At 39.2% G+C, this 27,660-nt stretch overlaps 1 protein-coding gene and 1 long non-coding RNA gene across 11 annotated transcripts in view; one reads left to right on the top strand and one right to left on the bottom strand.

Annotated features, from left to right (window-relative positions):
* Nucleotides 1–27,660, top strand: part of drp2 (dystrophin related protein 2) — a 163,496-nt gene that overhangs the window by 32,557 nt on the left and 103,279 nt on the right. The window lies entirely within an intron of this gene.
* Nucleotides 169–26,076, bottom strand: LOC138740556 (uncharacterized). Its single transcript, XR_011342987.1, has 3 exons — nt 26,022–26,076; nt 25,108–25,245; nt 169–312 (listed from the first exon to the last, which is right to left on the bottom strand). It is a non-coding gene; the product is annotated as an uncharacterized lncRNA (long non-coding RNA).

Genomic DNA, 27,660 nt, shown 5'->3' with positions numbered 1-27,660 from the left:
GGTGAATACCTAAATGTTGTAGTGGGATATTGCTGTGCACAATGTGAATGTTGGATTCACTGCATCTTAACCCTGAATACATTTGAAAAGTAATTATAAAACGTGTTAGAAAATCCTGGTGTTGGGAAAGACATCAGAGAATATGAGTCTTTCTAATTCATCAGTTTTTTATAGCCATGTCTGCCCCCTTCAGATACAGGTACTCTTACTTTGACAGCCCCCTGGGCATACTGAGGTGATGCAGAGAGGGTAGAACCAGGTATCTTGAGTCTCCTTCTCATTTTTCCCTCCTCTTGCTGTTGGGATCCAAGTCTGAGGGAGAACAAAACAAGGCATTCATGTTCCTTCACTGAATAATATAAATGTCTGCACACTCAAAATGATCGTAACTTTGTTTCAACTATTTCACTTACAAATGAGGTAAGGCACTGATTATTCTGAACTTTGCGTTGAACCTATAATTTCTTTCCTGATTAATTTGACCTAGATCACATGAAGAAAATTTCTCTCAAATTTTCCTTCTGCAGCCAAACTCTCTTCCTTACAAAACACATCCAGAGCAACAATTCTGAATCATATTTTATTTCCAATACTATTAACAGACAACTCAAACCTTTGCAGACAAGTATACACTGCATACCCAGATGTCCTGGTTATCAGTATTTGAACATTGAATTTCTCCCATTTTAACTCAGGCTAATTTATACAGTTAGGATACACTCTGATTTGAGATTTTGTTTAAATATAAAGATAATGTTATGAATAAAGATTGAGCATCCATGTTACAGCATCAGAGAAGATTAACAGACAGCTAATGTACATTTTCAAAAGTAGAAACTGTCTTGGTAGTATAACTTTCAATTTGCCTACTGCAGCAACAGGTCTATGGCCAATGCCATCTCACAGGCTCTACACAAATCCCTGGAACAAATCTGGACAGCAAAGGCACGTACATCAGGATGCTCTTCATAACTACAGTTTGTCATTCAACACAATCATCCTCTTAAAACTAATCAGCAAACTCCATGACCTGGGAATCAATACCCCTCTGTGTAATTGGTTCCTGGATTTCCTCATCTCCAGACCCCAATCAGCAAGAACACCTCCTCCACAATCTCCATCAGCACCGGAACACCACAGGGTTGCATACTTATCCCTCTGTTCTACTCACTCTACAGCCATGACACTGTGGTTCAGTACAACAACAACACCAGAAACAAATTTGCTGGTGTTACCACAGTAGTAGACTGTATAAAAACAGGAAACGAGTCAGCATACAGGAGGGAGATTGAAAACTTAGCTGAATAGTGCTCAATGTCACTCAATGTCACCAAGACTGAGGAGCTTATTGTAAACTTTGGGAAAGGAAAGCCAGAGTTGTACAATCTAGTGATCATTGGGGATGAGAGAGAGTGAGAAAATATAAATACCTGGGAGTCATTTTCACATTGGACATTTCCTGGACCCAAAGTACTAATGTCATTGTGAAGAAAGCATGTGATCCCTTCTACTTCCTTAAGAGTTTGCGGAGGTTCCGTATGTCATAAGAAATCTTGGTAAACTTCAACAGATGTGCAGTGGAAAGTGTGCTGGTGGTTGCATCATGGCCTGGTATGGGGGCACCAATACCTCTCAGTGGAAAGCCTTGCAAAAGGTAGTGATCACAAGCAAAACACTCCCCATTGTAGAAAACATCAATATAAATTGCTGCCGTTGGAAAGCATCAGCAATCATCAAGGATCCACACCACCCTAGACATGCTCTGTTCTCACTGCTGTCATCAAGAAAGAGGTTCAGGTGCCATAAGACTCGAATCTCCATATTCAGCAATAACTTTTATCCCTCAACCATCAAACCCTGAACAACAGATTAATTCAAATACTCATTTAAGAACTTTTACTTTGCTCATTATTTATTTTCTGCATTTTCAGTCAGTCTATTTACATTTTTTTCTTTTGTATACATTTCTTTCTTCTTGAGTAATTAGAAATTCTGCCTTGCCTGCAGGAAAAAGGAATCTCAGGGTTGTATGTGCTGTTACAATAAATCTGAACTTTGAAGAGAGAAATGTTATCACAAACTTTCAGGAATGGTCCAGTAAAATAATTCCCAAACAGACCAGATTTAGGAATAGTATTTTATCATGAAAAGGGCAGTAACTGAGAGTTTTAACATGGGAAATTTTCATTATCTTAACTTGAATGGTCCAAGCATAAATCTCATAACTGGTTGCCATATCAGATTTGATTAACTCCATTAGAGTTAAAAATGATCAGATAAGATAGTTTAAATTTGTTAATATAAAGGGAAAAAGGTCTCTGAAAGTGGCTTCTGAACCAAAAATAATATCATTTAACAAAAGAGTAGTTGGTGTTATTTCTCCAGATTTTTAAAATGCCTGTGCCAGGTATCCCACAATTGACCCAGAGAATGTGGAGTCAGCAGATGAGAAGCAGAACTGATCTCTGGCTGGCTACAGGACATAACACACAGAGTGGGAGTAAAGGGTAACTGTTCATAATGGAAGAAGGTGGGTGGTGACATTCCACAAAGATCAGTGCTGGTACCACAGCTGTTCAAAATGTACGATAAAGATTCCAACTCTGGAATCAATGGTGCCATTTCTAAATACATGAATGATATCCAATTGTGGACGGGATTGCTGGAGAGGAAAGTCTTTATTGAGGAGTACTGCAACATATTGCAGGGGCCAGAGTAAACATCAGAATTGGCACGTGGTATTTTCTGATAGGAAGAATAGAGAAGTCACACTACTCGGAAGTGGGTTAGAGGAATAATGAGAGTACAAATGCACCATATGTGAATCATTGCTCTACAGGGTTTATTTCTGTTTTGGAAAGTAAGGGTTTTGCTAAAAACCTGTAGTGACAACTGAACTCAGCAGCTCTTGCAGAAGCCATAGAAGTAAAGCTATATAATTGCTTTGGGCTTGAGCCCTTCTTCAAGGTATAAGTAAAAAGCAGGAAAGCACTTGAATTAAAAGGCTAGGGAGAAGGAAAGAAAGGGCAGGTTAAGGAGCACAGACCAACAGACAAAGGGTGAAAATTGAGTAGAGGACAGAAGAGGAAAGAATTGATCGGGAGAGAGGGTGACTCTGTGAAAGGAGAACTGGAGGAAAGCAGACACAGGGAAAAGGAGAGAGAGAGAGACAGAGAGACAGACAGACAGATCTAGAAGAAAAGAGAAATGGGTGGGGGGGGCTAACAGAAACCAGAGAAGTCAATATTAATACCATTTGGTTGGAGGGTGCCCAGATGGAATATCTTCCTCCAATTTGTGATGGTATCAATCTGGAAGTGCAGGAGACCATAGACAGACAGGTCGGGATGAGGAATTGAAATGGGTTGTCACTGGAAAATTCCCACTATTATGGAAGATGGAGCTGAGGTGCTCAATGAAGTGATCTCTCAGACTGGGTCCAGTCTTTCTGATGTAGAGAAGACCACAACGGGAGCACTGATGCAGTAGATGATCCCTGCAGATTCACAAGTCAAGTGTCCCGAATGGTGGTGAGGGAGGTGTTATGGGCGCAAGTGGACCATCTTCTGTGGTCATAGGGGTAGGTACCAAGGAGGCAATTGGTGGGAAGAGAGGAATGAAATGAGGGGGGTTATGAAGGGAACGGTCTCTGTGGCAGGCAGAGAGGGGAGGGAAGATGTATCTGGTGGTGGGATCACGCAGTAGATGGCAGAAAAGGTGAAGGATGATATGTTGGATGCAGAAGCTAGTGGGATGGTAGGTAAGGACAAGGGAAATTCTGTCATTGTTATGCCTGGGGGCAGAGGGTGCCAGGGCAGATGTGCGGGTAATGGATGATATGCGGGTGAGGGCCAAGTTGATAGTAGTAGAGGGGAAGACTTTTTTTTTTAAGAAGGCAGACATCTCAGATGACTAGGCAACACTCAGAGCACTAAACACAGACTTGATTGCCATATTTTATAAAAAAAACAATACGGAGGCACAAGAGAGTGCAAAGAAGATTTAAATGTTTAAATTGAGACACATCGCACTGTAACAGGATTATACCCCAATTATACCCCAATTAACCTATAACACGATATATTTTGAAAGGTGGGAAGAAACTGGAGCACCCGGAGAATAACCATGCAGACACGGAGAATGTATAACACCTTTCAGACAGCATCAGATTCGAACCCAGACTGCTGGCACTGTAACACTGTTGTGCTAACCGCTACACTAACTGTGCTGCCCTTTACTAGAAATGAATTGTATTAGAAATAAGAGCATGTACATGTCAGGAAAAGTATGTGATAGGAAAATTTTAGGTGATTTTCATGATCAGCAGCCCAAAATACATAAAACACACCCTAACGTGTTCAGGAAGCAACATTTTTGTTGTCCAATGTGATTAGAAGGATAGACTTGATGATCGGAGTAATATGCACTGTGGCCTCCAGGATACCTGTCAGTTCAGATGGTGGATGTTGTAGCAACAATTAAGATGTTATGATTATCGCTATAAAAGCAATTACGTCTTAGGTAATGAACAATTTAACCGTTGCAATGAAGCGGGTGGTGCAGCAGCAAGGGACGCTATGAGCTGACTAGTTTAATGGCGTTCTTACAGTCGTTTAAAATATCCAATATTCGCACAATCCCTGTGTCATGTGACTCCTGGAAATGACACAGCTCCCAGAAGCCTTAGCATCATTAGTCTCCGGGAAATTCCTGGGATCTCTTGGGCCCATAGAGATCTGCGACTCAAAAGCTCTGGTGAGATAAAGTAGAGGTGTGGACCACCACTTGACTCCACACCCCCCCCCCCCCAGAACCAGAGTGAGGAGTTGACTAATTTAATAGTGTTCTTACAGTCATTTTAAACATCCGAGTTCCGCGCACTCCCCGCGTCACGTGACTCCTAGAAATGACGCGGCTCCCAGAAGCTTTAACGTCATTAGTCCTTGGGAAACCCCCAGGAACGCCCAGGCCCACGGAGATCTGTGACTCCAAAGCTCCAGCGAGGTAAGTAGTGGCACGATCCGCCACAACGTGATAAATAACGACAGCAATTTTTAATAATTTAATGATGCTTCTTTGGAATTTAAGTGGATTTTGTATGTGTTTTTCATCGTAGAAGTTTTAATTTTTTAATTTTTAATTTAGACATACAGCACAGTAACATTTTTATTAACATTTTTAACATCTATTTCTAATCATAAAAATACTCTGAGATATTGAGAAAAGATCAATCGACAGAATGCAAATCAGCTTCCATAATGATCACATAATTATTTGGTTGTTAAAATGTTAAATTAATAACAGGAAACTATAGCTGAAATACTGCAATATGATTTTTAAATTTTAAATTCTTTTAGTCAGATAGTAAAAGAAGAGGAATATTTTAGATGCAAAATTGTCAAGTTAATGGGAAACAGAGGGTGATGGTGGAGGATTGATTCTGTGATTGGAAGCCTTTGACCAGTGCTGTACCAAAGGGTATCCCAAACTGTTTGTCATGTACACTTAATGATTTCAACATGAACAGATCAGCACAGAAGCAGGCCCTTCGGTTCATAATGTCGGCACTGAACATTATCTCCAAATTAAACAAAAAAATCTGCTACCACATTTCCCACTATTCCTTGTATATTCATGTGTCCATTAAGAAGCCGCTTGAATGAGGTGGATGGTTTACTGGTGGCACAGAGTGGTTTTTGGTGGACTTAGCAAGTGAGTAAGGTTGAGGGATCCTAGCAAATGTTTTCATTTGATTTAAACTTATTAATTTGGATGAGGATTCAAACTGACATATTACATGGAAGAAGCTGATTTAGCTGCAAGGATCTCAAAGAAAAGTAGGTATAGATTTAAAATGCAATAATTTGCTAGAGCTGGTTTGTCTCCTTGCATTCAATATCTGGAACATTATAATAATTTACATATTTTTCTGCTGTCACAGGGCATTGATGGATTTGTATAAATTTTGCTATTGTTGTAATTTTTCATTATTATGCATGCTAATGTATTTTAGAATTTAGTATTATAATTAATATGATTATAATGAAATTTAAATCCCAAGCCATCCACTAATATTATACTCATGGCTTTAGAAGTAATTGTGAGCTATTTTGCACTGTGTGCACAGGATAATTATCTTTCATCAGTAACTCTTCCTGCTCTCAACAACTAATGCCTAGAAACTGCTTTGCATTGAACACTTGAAGAGAAAATTGAGAGCATGCTTGAGACAACATGCTCAGTGAAATTTGACTTATAGAATTGAACAGAAACATAACTTGGTTACTAATCAGAGGAATACAGCTTCCAGTAAAATTGGCTTAGCTCATCTCGCTCACTGAGCTCACAAAAGTAGGAACTGAGAAGCATTATGCATGTTTATAGACCTGAGAGATATTCATCTGAAATTGGAGACAAATTTCCAGATGTTCATGTGGATTAAATAATCTTTGCTAGAGATGAATTGTGACTGACTGTAAACCACTTGTTCAAGAAGATGTGTCCAAGCTGAATCCAGTGCAGACTTTAATAGCCAATGTGCCAATTCTATGGAATTCTGAGAAAGAATCATACATTCCTTTCATTTCAAATCTGGAAAAATCATCCAAACGAAGTCACCTAATTCTTAAACGTTTTTAGAAGGTTAGGAAATTTTCAAGAAAGAATTACTCAATTAGCTTTATAGCTATTCATTGAAAAGTGGAAGCCAGCTTTAAATGTGAGATAGTTGAATTGTATCTCAATGATGAATGTAGAGAACCATAGAACATTGCAGCATGGAAAACAGCCCTTCTAGATTGTGCCGAACAATTATTCTGCTTAGTCCCAATGACCTACACCCATTCCATATCACTCCACACCTCTCCCATCCTTGTATCTGTCCAAGTCTTTTTTAAATGTTAAAATTGAGCCTATCTCCCCCATCTCTTCTGGCTCCATACATAGGCCACCATTCTGATGTTCAGCGGACCAATTTTCTCCCTTGCTCTTAATACACCTGTAGAAGCCCTAAGGATTTTCCTTCTCCAAAGCATCTTTCATCCCTCCTGATTTTCCTAAAGTTTTTTTTTCTAGATTTTTATACTCCTCAAGTATCTCATTTTCTCCTTGATGCCTGTACCTGCTATGCACTTCTTAACCAGATCCTCAAAATCACTTGAAAACCAAGGTTACTCATGCCTGTTAATTTTGCCTTTACCCTTAGAGGAATATATAAATTCTGTATGTATGCTTAGCCATCTGGACATTCCCCTTGGTTGATTGTATTTGTGGCTCATCCCACAGACTCCTGAATAAAGGTGACTGTCCCACAGCCTCCTCAATTCAAGACTGTCGACCAGCATGGACGTGCCTCCATTCTATTGCTAATAAAAGCCTATCAGTTTTACATAAGTTCTAGTCTTTTGGAGTTATTAATGGTCCATCAGTACTCTCAAAATTTCACAATTAACGGCTTTCCACTTATTGAGCACATCTCACCAGAAAATAACAGCACAAACCACACTTTCTAGATCCTTTCTTAATTTCTCAAAATTGGCCTTTCTCCAGTTTAGAATCTCAACCCGAGGACCAGACCTATTCTTATCCATAATTATCTTGAAATTAATGGCATTATGATCACTGGAGCCAAAGTGTTCCCTTACACATACTTCTGTCAACTGTCCTGCCTCGTTCGCTAATAGGAGATCTGTATTGCATTCTCTCTAGTTGGTATGTCAATATATCGATTTAGAACATTTTCCTGAACACATTTGACAATCTCAAAGCCATCCATCCCTTTTATATTATAGAAGTTCCAGTCAATATGTGAAAAGTTAAAATCACCTACTTCACAACCTGAAGTTTCCTGCAGGTGTCTACAATCTCCCTTCAGATTATTCCTCTAATTCGCATTGACTATTGGATCATGTATAATACAACGCTATTAATGTGGTTATATCTTTCCTTGAAGAATGGGTTAGGCCCTAAACATTGGCAATATATCTTTACCTTTTAAGGATGCTGTGAGACCTGCTGAATTACTCCAGAATTTCTGTGTTTTTACTACATTCACAACCTCTGCAGACTTTTGGGTTTTACCTTGTCTTTCCCATTTCACAGCTCAACCAATATAGTCTCAGTAGACAAGCCCTCTGTCCTGCCTGAGCACAGCTGTGATATTTTCCCTGATGAGCAATGCCACTCCTTAAAAACCCTCCTGCTCTATCACATTTGAAATAATGGAATCCCAGAACATTGAGATGCCAGTACTGTCCCTCCTGCAACCAATTTTCACTAATGGCCATAATGTCATAATTCTATGGGCTAACCCATCCTCTAAGCTCATCTGCCTTCCTTCCATTAAAATAGATGCACCTGAGAACGATATTTCCACCATGTACAACTCTTTGCAGTCATCTCATCATCTTTTTCCTCTTCCACTACACTATCTGCTGGCACTCTGGTCCCCACTCCTCCTTCCACCCCCTGTAAACCTAGATTGAATCCCTTGAGCAGCACCAGCAAACCTTCCCACAAGGACGATGAGTCCAGATAAAAATCTTTCTTTCAAAGAAAAAAAGGATCAGTGCACTACTTCTGTATTATTAGAAATACTGAATTAAGCGTCTCATTGCATGTAGACATACTGTTATTCTATAAGTACAAGATAGTCACATGGTGGGTTCATTTTGTAACAATGTCACTAACTGGGTCATGTAGACGATACCAGGAACTTGAGGACACAATATGCACATCACTAAGAGATCTTGCAAATAACTACTACTTTTGATGTTCGTGCAGTGTACTTCAATACACATGAAAATATTTCACTTCTTACTCTTTCTCCATTGCAATCACTTCTTCCAAGACATCTGGGGTTGTACAGATATCTAGGTCTACTCAAGGCAAAACTGCACAGTAGATTCCTTGTGTTTCTTGTCAGACTCTCTTCCTTGAACCTACAGTATTGTGTTCATCACTTGCTGCGCCAGGATTTGAGTTGTTGTTGTTGAGTGTCAAGTTCAATAATGAACTTTGCTCATTATTCTCTCTCCTGCTATCCTCTTCCTTCCTGTTTCTCCCCATACTCTTCCTGGTCCTCCATCTGGGTGCCCTGATGATATGGTGAGGGGAAAACTTTAGACCTTTCCTTTGGACCAAATTTGCCAATGATGTCACTATAGTGGGTTGTATAAAGAAAGGCGGCGAGTCAGCGTACAGGATGGAGATTGAAACTTGACTGAATGGTGCACCAACAACAACCTTGCGCTCAATGTCACCAAAATTAGGAAGCTGATTGTTGACTTCAGGAAGGGAAAGCCAAAGGTATACAATCCAGAGATCACTGTGGGATCAGAGGTGGAGAGAGTTCTTAGGAGTCACTATCTTGGAGGATCTTTCCTGGACTGAGCCCACTAAATGCATCATGAAGAAAGCACATCAGCACCTCTACTTCTGCAGGAGTTTGTGGAGGTTTGATATGACACTAGAAACCCTGGCAAATTTCTACAGATGCGTAGTGCAAATTGTGCTGACCGGCTGCATCATGGTCTGGTATGGGGACACCAATACTCCTGGGTGTAAAGCCCTGCAAGAGGTAGTGGAAACAGCCCAGGGCATCACAGGCAAAACCCTCCCCACCATCAAGAACATCTACAGGGAATGCTGACGTTGAAGAGCAGCAGCCACACCACCCAGCACACGCTCTGTTCTCACTGCCGCCATCAGGAAAGAGGTACAGGTGCCACAAGACTCACACCACCAGATTCAGGGACAGCTGCTACCCCTCCACCAGCAGACTCCTCAACAAAAAAAAACTCAGTCAGGGACTCATTTAAGGACTCTTACTTTTGCACTTTATTTATTCTCTCTGTATTTCACAATCAATTTGTTTACATTCATTATCTGTTTACAGTTCTTTCTTGTTTACGTATATATGTTGTGTACAGTTTTTTTTGCACTACCAATAAGTGGTAATTCTACCTCGCCTGCAGAGAAAAAAAATCTCAAAGTTGTATGTGATGTCATGTATATACTCCAACAATAAATCTGATCTGAATTTACCCTGCAAAGACTGAAGTGTACATACAAGCTGCATCTAAGATTCCTTCACAGCAGCAGCTTGGATGGAGAATGGCCTATTATTCATCTATGCAAAAGAGATTGGTACTCAATAAAAACCTGGAAGATTTTGTACAGTCTCTGCTCAAAAAAATGGTTTGCACTTGGTGACTCCTTCCACCCAATTTGTGTTAACACCATTGCAGGTACATTTGAAAGAGTTGCTTCACATGGGGCAATGGATTTTAAGTACCTTTGCTAGGTTTGGAGTCTTGTCTCTGTACTGGTGTTATGGAGTCAAGGAGGAATGTCATTTATGGAGTCAAGGTGTTACGGGTTGATTAACAATTTATATGACTGTTAGAATGAAATTGTGTCTCTTTGGGTAAGTGTTTTGCATGAGAAGGTGCTTCCCTTGATATAAATGATTGAGACCGAAACATTGGTTGTGTATTTTTATCTTTGCTATATAAAAGACCTCGTTTTACCTGCTGAGTATCTCCAGCATTCTCCACAATGCTGGAGAAACTCAACAGGTCAAATAATGTACTTTATATAGTCAAGATAAAGATACATAACCAATGTTTTGTGCCTGAGCCATTCATTAAGGTATGAGCAAAATGTAGACAGGCACCTGAACAAAATGGTGGGAAGGGAGAGGCAGGGGGGAGCAGAGCCCCACAGGCAGGAGGCAACAGGTGGGTAAGGAAGGAAGGACACAGCAGCAAATGTGGGGAGGGGGATGGCTCTGTGAATGGAGAGGAAAGGAGATGCAGTGATAGGGAAGAGGGAGAACGGGGAGAGGTCAAGCAGAAACTGATGTTAATTCCATCCAGTTGGAGAATGCCCACAAAGAATATTAGGTATTGCTCCTGCAATTTACCGGTAGGCCTTGGTTTGGCAGAGCATGAGGCCATGGACAGACGTGTCAGCATGGGAACGGGGCACAGAATTGAAATGGCTGGGTCCAGTTAAGGTGCTCAGTTCTATAAGAATTAATCTTTTTTTGTTTGGGAAACTGAACAAATGCACTGCTGACCTTGTTAAACATTCCAAGAGGGGCTTCCATTGTCACAAAAGCACTTATTTGTACTTTGACGACTAAGTGCTGATGCCCTTGTGCTTTTAGTGAGAATCCATATATTAAATAGAAATATTAGTAAAGCATCATTTGTAGTTTGACATAATGCCAATCAAACGAAACAGTGACAGACACTTGGATAAATCTTTTCTTGCTTGAAAAAAAATGTGGAAAGCCATTTTTCAGCCTATATTAATTGTAGGCACCGAATAAAAAGCAGTTATATCAGAATAACACAGACAGATAAATAGATACATCAGATACATCAGTGTAATCACTTGCTTCATTGGTAGGATGAATTCTTGATGTCAGATGTTCAGTCGTGAGCCCTGTTATCTGAGCATGTCACTCATGCTAAAATGTTAAAAATAAAATCACAACTAAAACAGCTAGCACTATTTGTCATATGGTCCGTGAAGGACAAGGTCAGAATTATTTTTCCAGTGCATACTAAGTGGAGAATCTGTTCCTCATTTGGGAGTCAAATGAGGAGATTGAGTCTACATTTCATGAGTCGTATACACAACAAAGCATTTAGAAATGTAACAAATGTATTTACTTCCCCATCTCAACTGAAACACACACCTTCAAATTTGTTCTGCTGGATTCTCAGTTTTGATCATGTTTATTGAAGGCACCAGGTGGAAATCAGTTATTTTACTTGAGGCTAAAGGTAAAATAATTCAGAAATCCATCCCTCAAACACTGATACGATGCACTTGGGAAATGGCTATAGCTGCATTAACTGAGGTCAGGCTCACTGCTCTCACTCACTACTGACATGTTTTGTTTTAGACCTACATTTCAAATTAAGTGCAACCTTGAAAGTAACCTTTCGTTTATGTCTAATGAGAATGTAATGAGTAGCAGGATAAACAAAGGGAGAGAATTTATTTGTCTGTTACACCACATATCCACGGGGAACTGTTTTTTTATATTTTGGCTATTATCCAAGTGATATGATTTGGAAATGCATGGCATTTAAAATGTGTTTTAAATCATAGAGTCATACAACACAGAAACAGGCCCCTCAATCCACAGGATTGATGCAACTAATGAAGTTCCTATCTGAACTAACAATCAGGCACTCAATAAAAGCAATGGTTCTCAACCTTTTTCTTTCCACTCACATACCACTTTAAGCAATCCCTATCCTATAGGTTCTCTGTGATTAATAAGGGATTGCTTATGGTGGTATGTGAGTGGGAAGGGAAGGTTTAGACCCAATTATTACTGAAATACTTTGCTTGATGAAAATTGTCCTTGGCCCATTTCCTTTGGAGTTATGCACGTAATGAGTGAATTAAATACAATGAAAACAGTAGTTTTCAAATCTTTTCTTTCCACACACATCCCACCTTAAACAATCCCTTACTAATCACAGAGCACCGATGGCATCGGGAATACTTAAAGTGGCATGTGAGTAGAAAGAAAAAGGTTGAGAATCACTGTGATAAAGGGTCCAAACCTGAAACATGACTATCCATTTCTACCCACTGATGCTGCCTGGCCTGCCGAGTTCCTCCATCTTCTCATTGTTTGTCTTGGCTGTACTAATCCCATTAACCAGCGCCTGGTTGCAGGCCACTATGTCTTGGCAGTCAAAGTGTTCATCTTGATGTTTCATAAATGGTGTGAGAGGACTTTGAGGGCAAAAAAATGTCCTTAGATTTCCTCTTAACCTCCTTAAACTTATTACCTCTGGCCTTAGACACTTCTGCAAAGAGGAAACTTATCTTCCTAGCTCCCTGAACTTCACTTCTCCTAATTTGTATACGTCTATCAGGTCTGCCACTAACCTCCACTGCCGCAAGGAAAACAGACACAGCCTACCCAGTCTCTCCACTCAATTGCAACATTCTATCCCAGGTAACCTTCTGGTGAATCTCCTCTGCACCTTCAACAGTGCAACAACTCCTTTTTCTATAATGTGACAACCAGAACTGCCCATAATATCAAATTAGACACACAGCATGGTGTGTTCGTTCCACGAGCCCGTGTGCCAAATTACACCCAATTGATCTACAATCCCCCGGTACGTTTTTGAACTGTGGGAGGAAAGGAGCACCCTGATGAAACCCACGCAGGCATGGGAAAAACGTACAAACTCCTTACAGGCAGTGCAGGATTCCAACCCCATTCCCGGTCACTCACGCGGTAACGGTGCTGTGCTAACTTTGCTACCCTCTGCTTAATGTTCCTGTAAAATTCCCAAATGCAGACATGAATAACATATCCTTATGGGTCATAAATTATTTCACTTTACAGTTTGAAATATTTCATCAAGTTTTTATTTGAATAAAACAAAGGACTTGAACAGCAACTTCAATCAATTAAAAGCCTCATCCCCAATTTTGTCAGCATCTGTAACAGGACACTAGCCATCATTATTTGGATGAAGTGGAGCCACAGATTCAGGATAATCAATGCAACCATCTCCAACAAAGATGTCAGCTACAGCTGTCATTTCCAGTTTACTGATGGTAACTTTTGAAGACAGGATTCCAGTTTACAAAGGCTTCTGCCTTAAATTGTTTATTTACAAAACAATTATTAGATTGCCGCAGGGCAATTTAACAACGGAAACTAAATTCTAAACTAAGCTGAATAAACCCTCTCTGCAGGCATCTTATGAACAATCCTTAAGGTGATCTAGTTATTTGAGCCCAACACGGTTGTCTGATGACCATGTATCCTTTGATGGGAAGGAAGTATGTGCTACATTAAGTTATGCAAATAAGTCACAAGATGTAAAGTAAGAGCAACATCATGATTACAATGTCCTTAGTTGCTTTTAGTAAGTCATAAAGTCCACAGCTTTGTTCCAAAGTTCTCAATCTCTTCTGGTTTGTTGTGTGTGGTTGAACGAACCAGTACGTCTGCCTAACTCCATCCATAGATTACAATTTGCACCGATGACAATCCCCATTGCAACAGAAATGAGCGCTAATGGGGAAAGTGATCTTAGAACATAGGTCAGTACAGCTCAGTACATGCTCTCCAGACCACAATGTTGTGTCAACCTATATAAACCTACTCCACCATCAATCTAAGTAAATCACGAAAATCTGTAGATTTAAGTAAAAACACAAAATGCTGGAGAAACACAGCTGGTCAAACACTGTCCTTTATGTAACAAAGGAAAAATAATATTACCGATGTTTCAGGCTTGAACCCTTCATCTAGGTATGAAAGATTGTTGGCGGATGTCAGAACAAAAGGAATGGGGGGGAAGAGGGGTGGCAAAGGCAGGAGATGATAGGTGGAGAAGTGAGGGAGGGGACAACAGTGGTCAAGGGGAAGAGGGATGGCCAGGTGGGTGGAGGAGGAAGGGAGGGGAGAACTGGAAAAACTGGAAAAGGGAGGGGAAAGAAAAGGCAAATTGGTTAGCAGAAAGCAGAGAAGTCTATGTTAATGCCATCTGGCTGGAGGGTGCCCAGACAGAAAATAAGGTGTTGTCCCTCTAATCTGTGGGTGGTCAGGGTGGGACAGTACATAAGGCCATGGACAGATGTGTGAGCATGGGAGTGTGACTCAGAATCAAAATGGCTGACTACTGAGAGGTCTTTGCTGTCAGGAAGAAACAGACAACAAAAAGCTTCAGCAAAACTGGATTTAGAGAAGGTGGCAGTGTTTTGGAATGAGGTCCTGGGGATTATGCAAAGAATGCTGATCTGTGATGCAGTGAGGAGAGGGTGGGAACTGAATCAAAGTCATGGTACTTTAGGTTAGTGAAGGAAAATGCAACCATGCAGCAGCATTGGGGGAATAAAGAGAGATCATGTTGCATGTCAAGGACCTTTCATCAGAACTGACCTAAAATGTCTCCTCTGTTTCTCTTCCCACTGATGCTGCTTGACTTGTTGAGGTCTTCCACCAATTACTATTTTTTTCCTTCTTTGTGCCTCTTTGGGTTTCATTGTGTAAAAATTAATTATAACATTCCAATGAGAACAGCTGAGTATTAGCATGCACATTTTTGCAGCATCTCTGTCTGAGAATAAGCAAAGTACAAAGACAGATGGCAAGACTCCATTCCTTTCACAAATATTTGCAGCTTCCAGCCCTGTTCTCTCCAGAGACAATTCTCAAGAGCTATCATTCTGCTCCTTTGCAGGCAGCCGTGCTGCTCTGTTAATAATTAATGATGGTGTTACATTACAAACCAAGTAAAAGACAAAAACAGAGGGAGAAAGCCCTCAGTGTTGCACATTTGTTTGGAAGGCCTGCAGAGAGGGTTTATTCAGCTTAGTTTAGAATTTAGTTTCCGTTGTTAAATTGCCCTGCGGCAATCTAATAGCAGAGGCTGAAGTGTGAAATTACTGAATTATAGTTCAAGTTAAAAGAAATTAAGTTGTATTGTTACAAGATTTCTTGCTTATATGACTGACAGTTTCCCAGAAATTAATGGTTCACATTGAAGTACCCTAAATGAGTTTGCAGCTGCAAACCATTGCGGTTTGATGTCAAGAAGTGATTGAATAAGTAGGTCCCACTGGTTCAAAACCAAACCAATACACTAACCTTCACAAAAAAGCAATTATATACAAATCCATTAGTTTCTTTAGTAAATGACAGAATAATTAAACTGAGCATTGGATACTAATGTGAGAATTTCTTTCTGAAAGTAATTTGCAAAGTGGTTTTCAACATAGTTGCCAAGGGAAGTTCTACCAGATCAAATTCCTGAACTTCCTTCGAAAGTGACATACCATTGCCAGATTGTGTAGTGTCCAGAGTATGCAGATGCTTCCATTAAAGTTATTGTTGAACAACTGCCCTGCAGGCTTTAAGAATATTAATTAAATGTTGAAGGCGGTTAAGGACTTGGCTGAAATAAACTATTTAGAGGCTACCAGGGTGGTACAGTAAAATCCCCTTTATCCAGAATTCAAGCAACCGCAGCCTCAGGAACTGACATAAAAATCACACAAATAAATAGGTTAAAAAAATACAAATATTTAAAATTGGCGCCCTCTGGCAGTTAGTTCACCAATCATGAACTTCACAATCTCAAGCAACCGGCAAATTCACTTATCCGGCATCTACCAATTCCCCCTTATGTGCCAAATCCTAGGGGTTTTACGGTGTGTATTTGGAATACTTTGCCCCAGAGCTCATTAAATTACTTAATTTACATAAATTATCTTGACACTGATATATAAAGCTTGGTAAAACCTGGAGATAATGAAGCTAGATAGTTATGCAATTACATTGGAGTTCGAGACAAAAAATTTGGACATAGGCTGAACAATGGTAAGACCAAGGAAATAGAAATCAAAGTAAATAAATCCAAATATTTGTGGTGGCTATCTGACAAGAAGTAAAGGAACCCTGAGCCTGACAATAGCCAGCAATATGAATGTGACCTGGCAGGATATTTGAAGTTAAAAATTGCAAGATGTGAGAAATGAATGGTGCTTTACCAGACCAATGATCCCCAGGAGTTGGATCTAGAGATCCATCCGCAGTGATGGCAGGACTCAGCACAAGAGTGCTAAAAGGAAAGCCAAAACATACAAATCCATGTTCAGATAGAAGTTCTCAGTGAATGATCCATCCTGGCTTACTCCAAGAGTGGTGTCAAGAAACACTGGTAAAACAGAAGTTAATACGCATTCATGGTTGGACACCAATTGCTCAATGCCCAAAAATTGTTGGAGAGCAACCATCCTGATATCTGGACATCTCTATGGTATGGCAGGGCAGTGTTCTAGATCAACCATGTTCAAATTCTTCCTTCATTTATAAGCTCAAAAGAAGGTATTTCAGTTAGTGTTTAGACTGTTCAATTCCTTGAGAAGCTTTTCAGAAAATGAAATGGACCAAGTCTGCAAGGTAGAAACAACATTCAAGCATGGCTCTTAAATGGCAAATAATTACCATCTCCAAAAGGACAAAATTGAACCACCTGACATTCAATGGCATTGCCATCACTAAGATTCCTACCATCAACATCTGTTGTCAGGAAACAGGCTGCAAGAGCAGGTTGGAGGCTGGATATCTTATGACCTGTAACATCATATAGACTTTTCACCGCTTAAAGGTGCAAATCAGGAATGCAATGGAATGAATGCAGCGCCAACCTTACTCAAGAAGCAAAGCAGTATCCTGGACAAAGCAACACATTGAATCAATATATTTTATTAGCCATCTTCAACATTCTCAAGGACAACTAGGGAAAAGCAATAAATACTGACCTTTCCCAAATGAATTAATTGTGCTTGAACCTGCAAAAACTAACAGACAGTATAATTGTTCATAGCCCTGATGATCATGTCTTTATTCCTGAGTTCATAAAGTAACTATCAGTTTTGCATGAATTTGGAAATTGAAAAGGTAGAGCAACACACAAAAAAGGAGCTGGAGGAATCAGTAGGTCAGGCAGCATCCATGGAAGCAGTTGATGTTTCAGGCAACTGTCTATCAATTCATCAGGAATAGCAAGAACGGGGCAGATGAAAGGGTTTCAGCCTGAAATGTCAACTCCCTACTGTTTCTATGGATGCTGCCTCACCTGTTGATTTTCTCCACCACTTTCTTTGGGGGTTGCTCTGATTTAGCAGCATCTGCAGACTTCTTTTCCACCATTATTAGAGAGGTGGAGCAGTGGTTTATCATTTGAATAGGGGTTTCCAGTAGACTAATACTGCATCTGATAAAACCTCTTCACAGAAAATGTATGACTTAAATCTCACATCAGACTTGTTATCCACCATTCAAACCCCACAGCATTCAATATGGCCAATATGTTCCTCATTGGAACAATCCATTAGATGATCATTTATTACAGCAAATTATTATTTTTATTATTACACCATCAGGCTGTGAAATGATCCCTTCTTTGATCAGGACACTGGTGTTTAAACTTTCATGAAATATTAATTGAAATATTTTAATAAGAGAGTTTTTATTAACAGTTAGGAAATAGAAGATACAAAGGAAATGCCATAATAAGCAAGATCTTATGGAACTAAATAAATGAAGACAGAGATTTTAAAGGATTAAATACAGAATACAGACATACAGCACGGTAACAGGCCATTTCAGTGCACATGTCCGTGCCACCCAATTTACACCCCACTACACCCCCGAATGTTTTGAGGGAGGGGAGGAAACTGGATCCACTGGAGAAAACCCACGCAGATACGGGGAGAACATACAAACTCCTTACTGAACTGATGAGCCAAAATAAACATTATAGCCACAAGAGCAGGGATTTTTTAAATCAAATTTTATTTTATTGGCACATGTAAAAATATATATTACCAAAATTAATATATATCAAAACCAATACATACAATTTTATCATTTTTCCTCCCCCTACCCACTCACGCCACACAGAAAACCCACCCCAAAGAAAGCAAGAAAGAAGAAACAAGAGCAGGTTAAGCAAGTGAACAATCTCCTGTCATTCCAAAGCCCTTCCACCAGTTACAATTTCTGGCTGAATTCAGATTCAACAACTCTCGCGAAACTTACAGTATACAGGACAAAGCTACCTACTTAATTGACAGCTCAGCTACCAACCTCAATGATCATTCATGCTACCACAAGCTGTACTTAACATCTACACATTGCACTTCTGTACTTTATGTTACTAGAACAAAAAAAATGAGAAAGCCAAAGATAGCAGGCTCCTGGCAGCAACACTACTACCTACAAGTTCATCTGGCATTTTTTCACCAGTCCTTCATCATTGCTGGATGCAAATGCAGACATTTGAGTAGAGATGTCCTGAAGGATCGCAGCAGTTCATGAAAGCATCTTAACACCATCATCTCAAATTAGGGATGGCCCATAAATGCTGACACTGAAATCCTACAAGTAAAAAAAATAAGTTAACTACCAACTCAAGTTCAAAGTTCAGATTTATTGTCAGAGTACATACATGGCATCACATGCAACCCTGGGATTATTTCTCCTGTGGGCGAGGCATAATTACCATTTATTGGTAGTGCAAAAAAACTACTCAAGAAGATACATACACATGTAAACAAATGAAGAAATGTAAACAAACTGACTGTGCAATACAGAGAGAAAAAATCATTAAAATGCATCCTTAAATGAGTTAGGTATCTAGAATTGTGCAGATGATAAAGAAATATCTTGGGTTTTTTTATAATTTTTTTTATTTTTCACACTATGAACCATACTGATCAAAATACACACAAACATTTCCCTCTTGAATATACACAGTGTCATTTTCTCCCCTTTTCCCCCTCCCTTCCCTCCCTCCTTCACTCCCCCCCCTCCCCACCCACTCAACATTCAACATATTTGATACATTAAACCCATTAAACAATGTCATCACACAATGAAAATAAACAAGAAATTTGTGTCTTCTACTTTTACACACTGGGTCAGTTCATTTCGTCTTCTTCTCCTTCTGTCATTTTAGGTGGTGGAGGTCCGCGGTAGGACTTCTCTGTTGTGTTCCATGTACGGTTCCCAAATTTGTTCGAATACTGTGATGTTATTTCTTATATTATATGTTATTTTTTCCAATGGAATACACTTATTCATTTCTATGTACCATTGCTGTATTCTCAGGCTATCTTCTAATTTCCAGGTTGACATAATACATTTTTTGCTACAGCTAAGGCTATCATAATAACTCTTTTTTGTGCTCCATCCAAATAGAGTCCAAGTTCTTTACTTCTTATATTACTTAGAAGAAAGATCTCTAGATTTTTTGGTATGTTGCTTTTTGTGATTTTATTTAATACCTGGTTTAGATCTTCCCAAAACTTTTCCACTTTCTCACAGCGAAAACATCTGTCTGATACTGTTGGGTACCATTTATTTAAATTTTGGGGCATGGTGTATAGCCTGTGTAACCAATTATATTGTATCATGCGTAACCTCGTGTTTATTGTATTTCTCATAATTCTGGAGCATAGCTTTTCCCATGTATCATTCTTTATCTTTATGTTTAGATCTTGTTCACATTTTTGTTTGTGTTTACAGCTTGTTTCCTCGTTCTCTTTCTCTTGCAGTTTGATGTGCATGTTTGTTATAAATCTTTTAATTATCATTGTGTCTGTAATCACATATTCAAGATTGCTTCCTTCTGGTAACCTCAGCCTGCTTCCCAATTTGTCCTTCAAGTAGGTTTTCAGTTGGTGGTATGCAAACTTTGTACCATGAGTTATACCATATTTGTCCTTCATTTGTTCAAAAGATAATAATTTATTTCCCGATAAACAATTTTCTATTCTTTTGATCCCTTTTCTCTCCCATTCTCTAAAGGAAAGATTATCTATTGTGAAAGGGATTAGTTGATTTTGCGTCAATATTAATTTTGGTAGTTGATCATTTGTTTTATTCATTTCTACGTGAATCTTCTTCCAAATGTTGAGCAGATGGTGCAGTACTGGTGAATTTCTATGTTGCACCAGCTTTTCATCCCACTTATATAGTATATGTTCAGGTACCTTTTCCCCTATTTTATCTAGCTCTAATCTGGTCCAATCTGGTTTTTCCCTTGTTTGATAAAAATCTGATAGGTATCTTAATTGTGCTGCTCTATAATAATTCTTAAAGTTCGGTAGCTGTAAGCCCCCTTGTTTGTACCATTCTGTTAATTTATCTAGCGCTATCCTCGGTTTCCCCCCTTTCCATAAGAATTTCCTTATTATTTTCTTTAGCTCCTTGAAGAATTTCTCTGTTAGGTGAATTGGTAATGATTGGAATAGGTATTGTATCCTTGGGAAGATATTCATTTTAATGCAATTGACCCTTCCTATCAGTGTTAGTGGTAAATCTTTCCAATGTTCTAAGTCGTCTTGTAATTTCTTCATTAATGGCTGATAATTTAGTTTGTATAGATGGCTTAGATTATTATCTAGTTGTATACCTAGGTATCGGATTGCTTGTGTTTGCCATCTAAAGGGTGATTCTTTCTTAAACTTTGTGAAATCCGCATTATTCATTGGCATCACTTCATTTTTATTTGCGTTGATCTTGTACCCCGATACTTCTCCATATTCCTTCAATTTCTTATGTAATTCTTTTATTGATATTTTTAGTTCTGTTAAGTAGACTATGATGTCATCTGCAAATAGACTGATTTTATATTCTTTCTCTTTTACTGTTATGCCTCTTATTTTCTGTTCTTATCAATTCTGCCAGTGGTTCTATAGCTAACACGAACAGTGAGAGAGATAGTGGACATCCCTGCCTAGTTGATCTGCTTAATTTAAATTGGTTTGATATATATCCATTTACTGTCACTTTCGCCAATGGTCCCTTATATAATGCTTTAATCCAATTAATATATTTCTCTGGTAAGTTGAACCTCTGTAGTACTTTGAATAAATAACTCCATTCTACTCTGTCAAAGACTTTCTCTGCATCTAAGGCAACTGCCACTGTTGGCGTCTTGTTTCCTTATAGTGCATGGATTAAGTTAATGAACTTATAGATATTGTCCGTTGTTCGTCTTTTCTTAATAAATCCATTTTGATCTAGTTTTACTATTTTTGGTACACAGTCAGCCAATCTGTTTGCTAATAGTTTAGCTATTATCTTATAATCTGTGTTAAGTAGAGATATTGGTCTATACGATGCTTGTGTTAGTGGATCTTTCCCCGTCTTTGGTATTACTGTAATTATTGCTGTTTTGCATGAATCTGGCATGTTTTGTGTTTCTTCAATCTGGTTCATTACTTCCAGGAGAGGAGGAATTAATAAGTCTTTAAATATTTTATAAATTCTATTGGGAGTCCGTCCTCTCCAGGCGTTTTATTGTTCGATAGTTTTTTTCTGCTCTCTTTTTAATATTTCCTCATTTTTTTAATATATCCTGTATTTCCTCTATTTCAAATGATTTTATTAATTTATCTTGCTCCACTTCTTGCAATTTCGGTAGTTTTTTTAATATATCCTGTATTTCCTCTATTTCAAATGATTTTATTAATTTATCTTGCTCCTCTTCTTGCAATTTCGGTAGTTCAATTTTAGCTAGAAACTCATCTATTTTGTCTTCTTTCCCTTCATTCTCAGTTCGATATAGTTGCTCGTAGAATTCCTTGAAGTTTTCATTGATCTCCATTGGGTTATATGTAATTTGTTTGTCCTTTTTCCTTGATGCCAATACCATTCTTTTAGTTTGTTCTGTCTTAAGCTGCCAAGCTAGTATTTTGTGCATTTTTTTCTCCTAGCTCATAATACTTCTGTTTTGTCTTCATTATGTTCTTCTCCACCTTGTATGTTTGTAGTGTTTCATATTTATTTTTTGTCCACCAATTCTCTTCTTTTTGTTGTATCTTCCCTTATTGCTAATTCTTTTTCTGTATTTGCTATTTCCCTTTCCAGCTGTTCTATTTCCCGATTGTAGTCCTTCTTCATCTTAGTTACATAACTTATTATCTGCCCTCTGATGAACGCTTTCATTGCATCCCATAGTATAAATTTATCTCTCACTGAATCCGTATTTATTTCAAAGTACATTTTAATTTGTCGCTCAATGAATTCTCTAAAATCCTGTCTTTTAAGTAGCACGGAGTTTAATCTCCATCTATATGTTCTCGGTGGGATGTCCTCCAGCTCTATTGCTAATAACAGGGGTGAGTGATCCAATAACAATCTAGCTTTATATTCCATTTTTCTAACTCTCCCTTGGATGTGGGCTGACAACAGGAACAGGTCTATCCTTGAGTATGTTTTATGTCTACCAGAATAATATGAGTATTCCTTCTCCTTTGGGTGTTGTCTCCTCCATATATCCAAAAGTTGCATTTCCTGCATCGATTTAACCATAAATTTGGTTACTTTGTTCTTTCTGCTAGTCTTTTTTTCCAATTTTATCCATCCTTGAATCCAAATTAAGGTTAAAGTCCCCTCCTATCAGTATATTCCCCTGTGTTTCTGCATCTTCAAAAAGATATCTTGCATAAATTTTTGATTCTCTTCATTAGGTGCATATACATTGAGCAAATTCCAGAATTTTGAATATATCTGACACTTTATCATTACATACCTCCCTGCTGGATCTATTATTTCCTCCTCTATTTTGATTGGTACATTTTTATTGATTAATATAGCTACACCTCTGGCTTTTGAATTATATGATGCTGCCATTATGTGCCCTACCCAGTCTCTCCTTAATTTATTATGTTCCACTTCAGTTAGATGTGTTTCCTGCACGAATGCTATATCAATTTTTTCTTTCTTCAGTAAATTTAACAGCCTCTTCATTTTGATTTGGTTATGTATTCCATTAATATTTATAGTCATATAGTTCAACATGGCCATTTCATACTTTGTTTACCTCTTATTTCTGCTTCCTCATCACCACCTTTCCTCCTTATCCATTTCTGTTTTTTTTTTAACACTGTAAGACAACACTTCTAGAACATTAAATATTTCCACTATTCCCACATCTAAAATTCCCTTAACCCCAAATGTCCCCCCCCCCCCCCACCTCTCAGACTTGCGCCTTGTCCCTTGCCAGGCAACCACAACTCCCCTCTCCATTTGGATTGCGAACCCGCTCGGAAGCGTCAACTGATTTCGCAGTGACTGTTATTCTCTCCCACCCAGCCCCCTCCAGAAAAGACTTTTATCTTCACATATAACAAAGCTCGCCCTTTTAATTCTCCCCTTCCTTTCTTCCCTTTCTTCCCCTTCTTAGTTCTTACTTATACGTTATTTTTCTTCTTTATATGAAGTTTGTCGTCATTCTTGTTCTTGTTACATCTCTTCATCTCTCTGTCTGTTTTGCAGATGTTCTGCTAATTCTCGTGCTTCAGATCTGAGAACAGTCTGCTTTGCTACCCCAGGATAACTATTTTAAGCACCGCTGGATATCTTAACATAAATTTATAGCCTTTCTTCCATAGGATTGATTTTGCTGTGTTAAACTCCTTCCTCTTCTTCAGGAGCTCAAAACTTATGTCTGGGTGGAAAAAAATTTTTTGTCTTCTCTCATTTTTTTCATTGCCTTCTCCAATATATTTTCTCTTGTCGTATATCTCAGGAATTTTACTAGAATGGATCTTGGTTTTTGTTGTGGCTGTGGTTTTGGGGCTAATGTTCTGTGTGCCTTTTCTATTTCTATTCCTTCCTGTATTTCTGGCATTCCTAGGACTCTGGGGATCCATTCTTTTATAAATTCCTTCATATCTTTGCCTTCTTCATCTTCCTTAAGGCCCACTATCTTTATATTGTTTCTCCTTTTATAGTTTTCCATTATATCCATCTTCTGAGCTAACAACTCCTGTGTTTCTTTAACTTTTTTATCATATTCTTCCAATTTCCTTTTTAAGTCGTCCACTTCCATTTCTACGGCTGTTTCTTGTTCTTCCGCCTGTCCACTCTTTTCCCTATTTCTGTCATGACCATCTCTAATCTATTCACTTTTTCTTCTGTACCTTTTATTCTTCTTTTTATTTCATTAAATTCTTGTGTCTGCCATTCTTTTACTGCTTCCATATACTCTTCAAAAAATTTTCTATCTATGTACAGTCCATTCCCTTTATCTTCTATTTCTCTGTGCAGAGCTTGATGTTCTCCCTCCTCTTCCCCTGTGTTTGCTCCAGGACCTGTGTCCTCTACCTCTCTTCCTTGTATCTGTGTCTCTTCTGACTTTCTTGTTGGGCTGTTTATCTCAGATTGCTGGGTATTTTTTTTTATTGTGTCTTGATGTTGGTCCTCTTCCTCTGGGCTGGTCATCTGCTGTGTCTCTGATTTCCTTTTTTCATTCTCCTCCCTCCCGTTCCTGTTATTTTCTATATCTTCCCACTCGGAGCCCTGCTGTCGGGTCTTAAAGAAATATCTTGTTGAGTGACAAATTCCGCCAGCAGAAACAATCAACCAATTTCCCTCTGAAGTTTGTCTCTCCCCAGAGACACTCATGAGGACAGACAAACAAAGGCACAATAATCTTATGAGGCTTTGTACACAAGCCAACTGGATTGTCTGGTAACCTTAGGATGTACTCCCATGACGTTACAGGAGCCAGCAATGCACATACACATTACCCGTCTCTCTCTCTCTCCTTGACGTAGAGCTCCACCTCCACCCTGCTTCCTGTTTCTCCTTCAAATGTGAATCACTCCACAAGCAACACTCAACACAAGTCCAGAGTAAGAAGAGGAGTAACATGGCAGGAGCTGCACCTGTAAAACATGAAAGTCTGCAGTCACCATGGTTGAAATAAAAACACAATGCTAGAGAAACTTAACTGGTCAAACAATGTATTTTATACAGCAAAGGTAAAGATACATAACCAACAGTTTGGGCTTGAGCCCTTCATCAAGGTATACATCTTCTCTGTGCCTCCAGGATTCTTACTGCAGACACAATGGTCCCTCCCTGCCTTTGTGTGAACATTAACGGCATGCAGTTTCATGAGCAATATCTGATTCCTATTGTTGTCTTTCACTATTTGGTCATGCTTCATTGTTGCTGGTTTTTTAAAATGATTCTGCTCGCAGAGAACTGAACTCATTCCTCACTTTTCCAGTGACATTACGTCAAGACATCTCCCCTCTCCTCGCCACAACAGGTGTCGCATTACTCGTAGGTGGGTTTTTATAAGCCATTATTGTAACAGAAGTGAAAATCAAGTCAGATACCACCATGAGGGAACCTTACTAGATGTTTTCTTCCCTTCAGAAAATAGACAAGCTTACAAGCTTATATTTTTCAATATCTTTTTTTGTATGTTAAGCTCCGCGGGGAGGGAGGGATAGTAAGGTGTGGGGGGGGGATAGGGGGGATAAGGGTTTTTTTCATGTATGTTATATTTCTTTTGTACTATTTTGCAAAATTTTAAATAAACTTTTCCAAAAAAAAAAGAAAATAGACAAGCATCACATGTCTGGTAGACATTTTAATATGAGCCAAGACCAACGGCCATGTCAACAAAGAAGCATAAAATGAAGACCAACACCTGCATCAGAAGCTGCAGCCATTGTCATTTGGTGGAGCTCCTCCTTTTGACATGGTATAGGTAACAATGGCACTTAGTTTATGCTATGATGTCATTTGATCAACCCAAGGAGCATTTCAGGGTCAACCAGGGAGTTTAACATCTAGAAATCTGATAGACAACAATTTAGACCAGAGGGCTTCATTGTGTTTTGCAATGATGCAAGCCAGCATCACATGTTCCCAGGATTTCTGACTTTCCTAAGGTACATGGTACAATAAATGCCATTCAGGTTGTCTCCTTCCATAAATCACTTGCTCCAGGAGAAATGCCAGCTGAATGACACTCAGAAATATAACCAACAATGCCAAAACCTTCCCACTGGATTCCAAGTGACCACACGATATATGAGGATATCTAAATACTAACAAGGGTTTTGCTGTGAGAACGATTAATTTCAAACATGGTTAAAATCTGTTTTTTCTTCTGGTGACAACCCCAATCAAAACCTTCTCAATTTTATAGAATTATTTTTTAAAAACCACCTTTGAGACATTTGCATTTCCAAAGCTGGGTGAGGTGCAGATTTTCCATGTGAATTAGAACATCTCAGCAGGCAGGAAGTTCTTCATGTGGATGACTGGAACCATTGCAAATCAAAGGGAGAAGCAAAGGAGCAATGTGTCGTAGAATCAAAGTGCCAGTGCAAGAGCAAGCAATGACCAATGAAGGGTGGGCCATCTTTCAATCCACAGTCCAGGCTCAGTCCTTCGTTTCCCAATTCAGCCAAATCTGGACTGCTTTGATGCAAGTGGCCACATATTCAAACTTTCTTTGCGCCCTTCCCCTCTGAAACAGAGGGGTTATTTGGGGGTTCTTGAAATCCTGGATAACCTGTCCTTTTCCACAGCTGCAGAAGAATCCTAAAAATAAAAATCTGAGGTTCTAAACCTGCAGCTTTCCTTGGGTTGACTTTGCCTAGTTTTCCCTTAACATCAGCCACCGTAAGACACAGCACCTGATCGTTTGGAGGAAGGGTGGTCTTCTCCGCCACCACATTGTTTTTCGCCTCCAATCACATGTAGAAGTTGTTCAGTTCATCTGGGAGGGAGACATCACCAGCACATGCAGATGGTGGAGTCTTGTGGTTAGTGATATCTTGGATCCCCCTCCATGTGTCGCGTATCAAAGTGACTGTGAATGCGCTGGGACTGCAGACGCTTAGCCTCCCTGATAGCCTTAGACAGCTTAGCTCTTGCCATCACTAGGGATGCTTCACCTGCACTGAAGGCCACGTTTCGGTTCCTGAACAACACCCGCACCTCCGCTTTCATCCGTGGCTTCTGATTAGAACAGTGGTTCTCAATCTTTTTCTTTCCACTCACGTATCCCTTTAAGTATCCCCTAAGCCACAGGTGCTCTGTGATTAGTAAAGGATTGCTTGAGGTGGAATGTGGATGGAAAGAAAAAGTTTGAAAACCTTCCCACTCACATATCACCTGAAGCAATCCCTTACTAATCACAGAACACCTATGACATTGGGATTTCTTAAAGAGGTATGTGAGTGGAAAGAAAAAGGTTGAAAACCACTAGATTAGAGTGAGTGGTGATGGACTTGGGCACAGTACACTTATTAATGTAGCTGGTCACTGTTGCCGTA

Source organism: Narcine bancroftii, chromosome 8 (genome assembly GCF_036971445.1).
Source record: "Narcine bancroftii isolate sNarBan1 chromosome 8, sNarBan1.hap1, whole genome shotgun sequence".
In the NCBI taxonomy this organism is placed as follows: domain Eukaryota; kingdom Metazoa; phylum Chordata; class Chondrichthyes; order Torpediniformes; family Narcinidae; genus Narcine; species Narcine bancroftii.
Note: the sequence above shows the minus strand (reverse complement) of the source record. Positions and strands in the feature narration are given on the sequence as shown.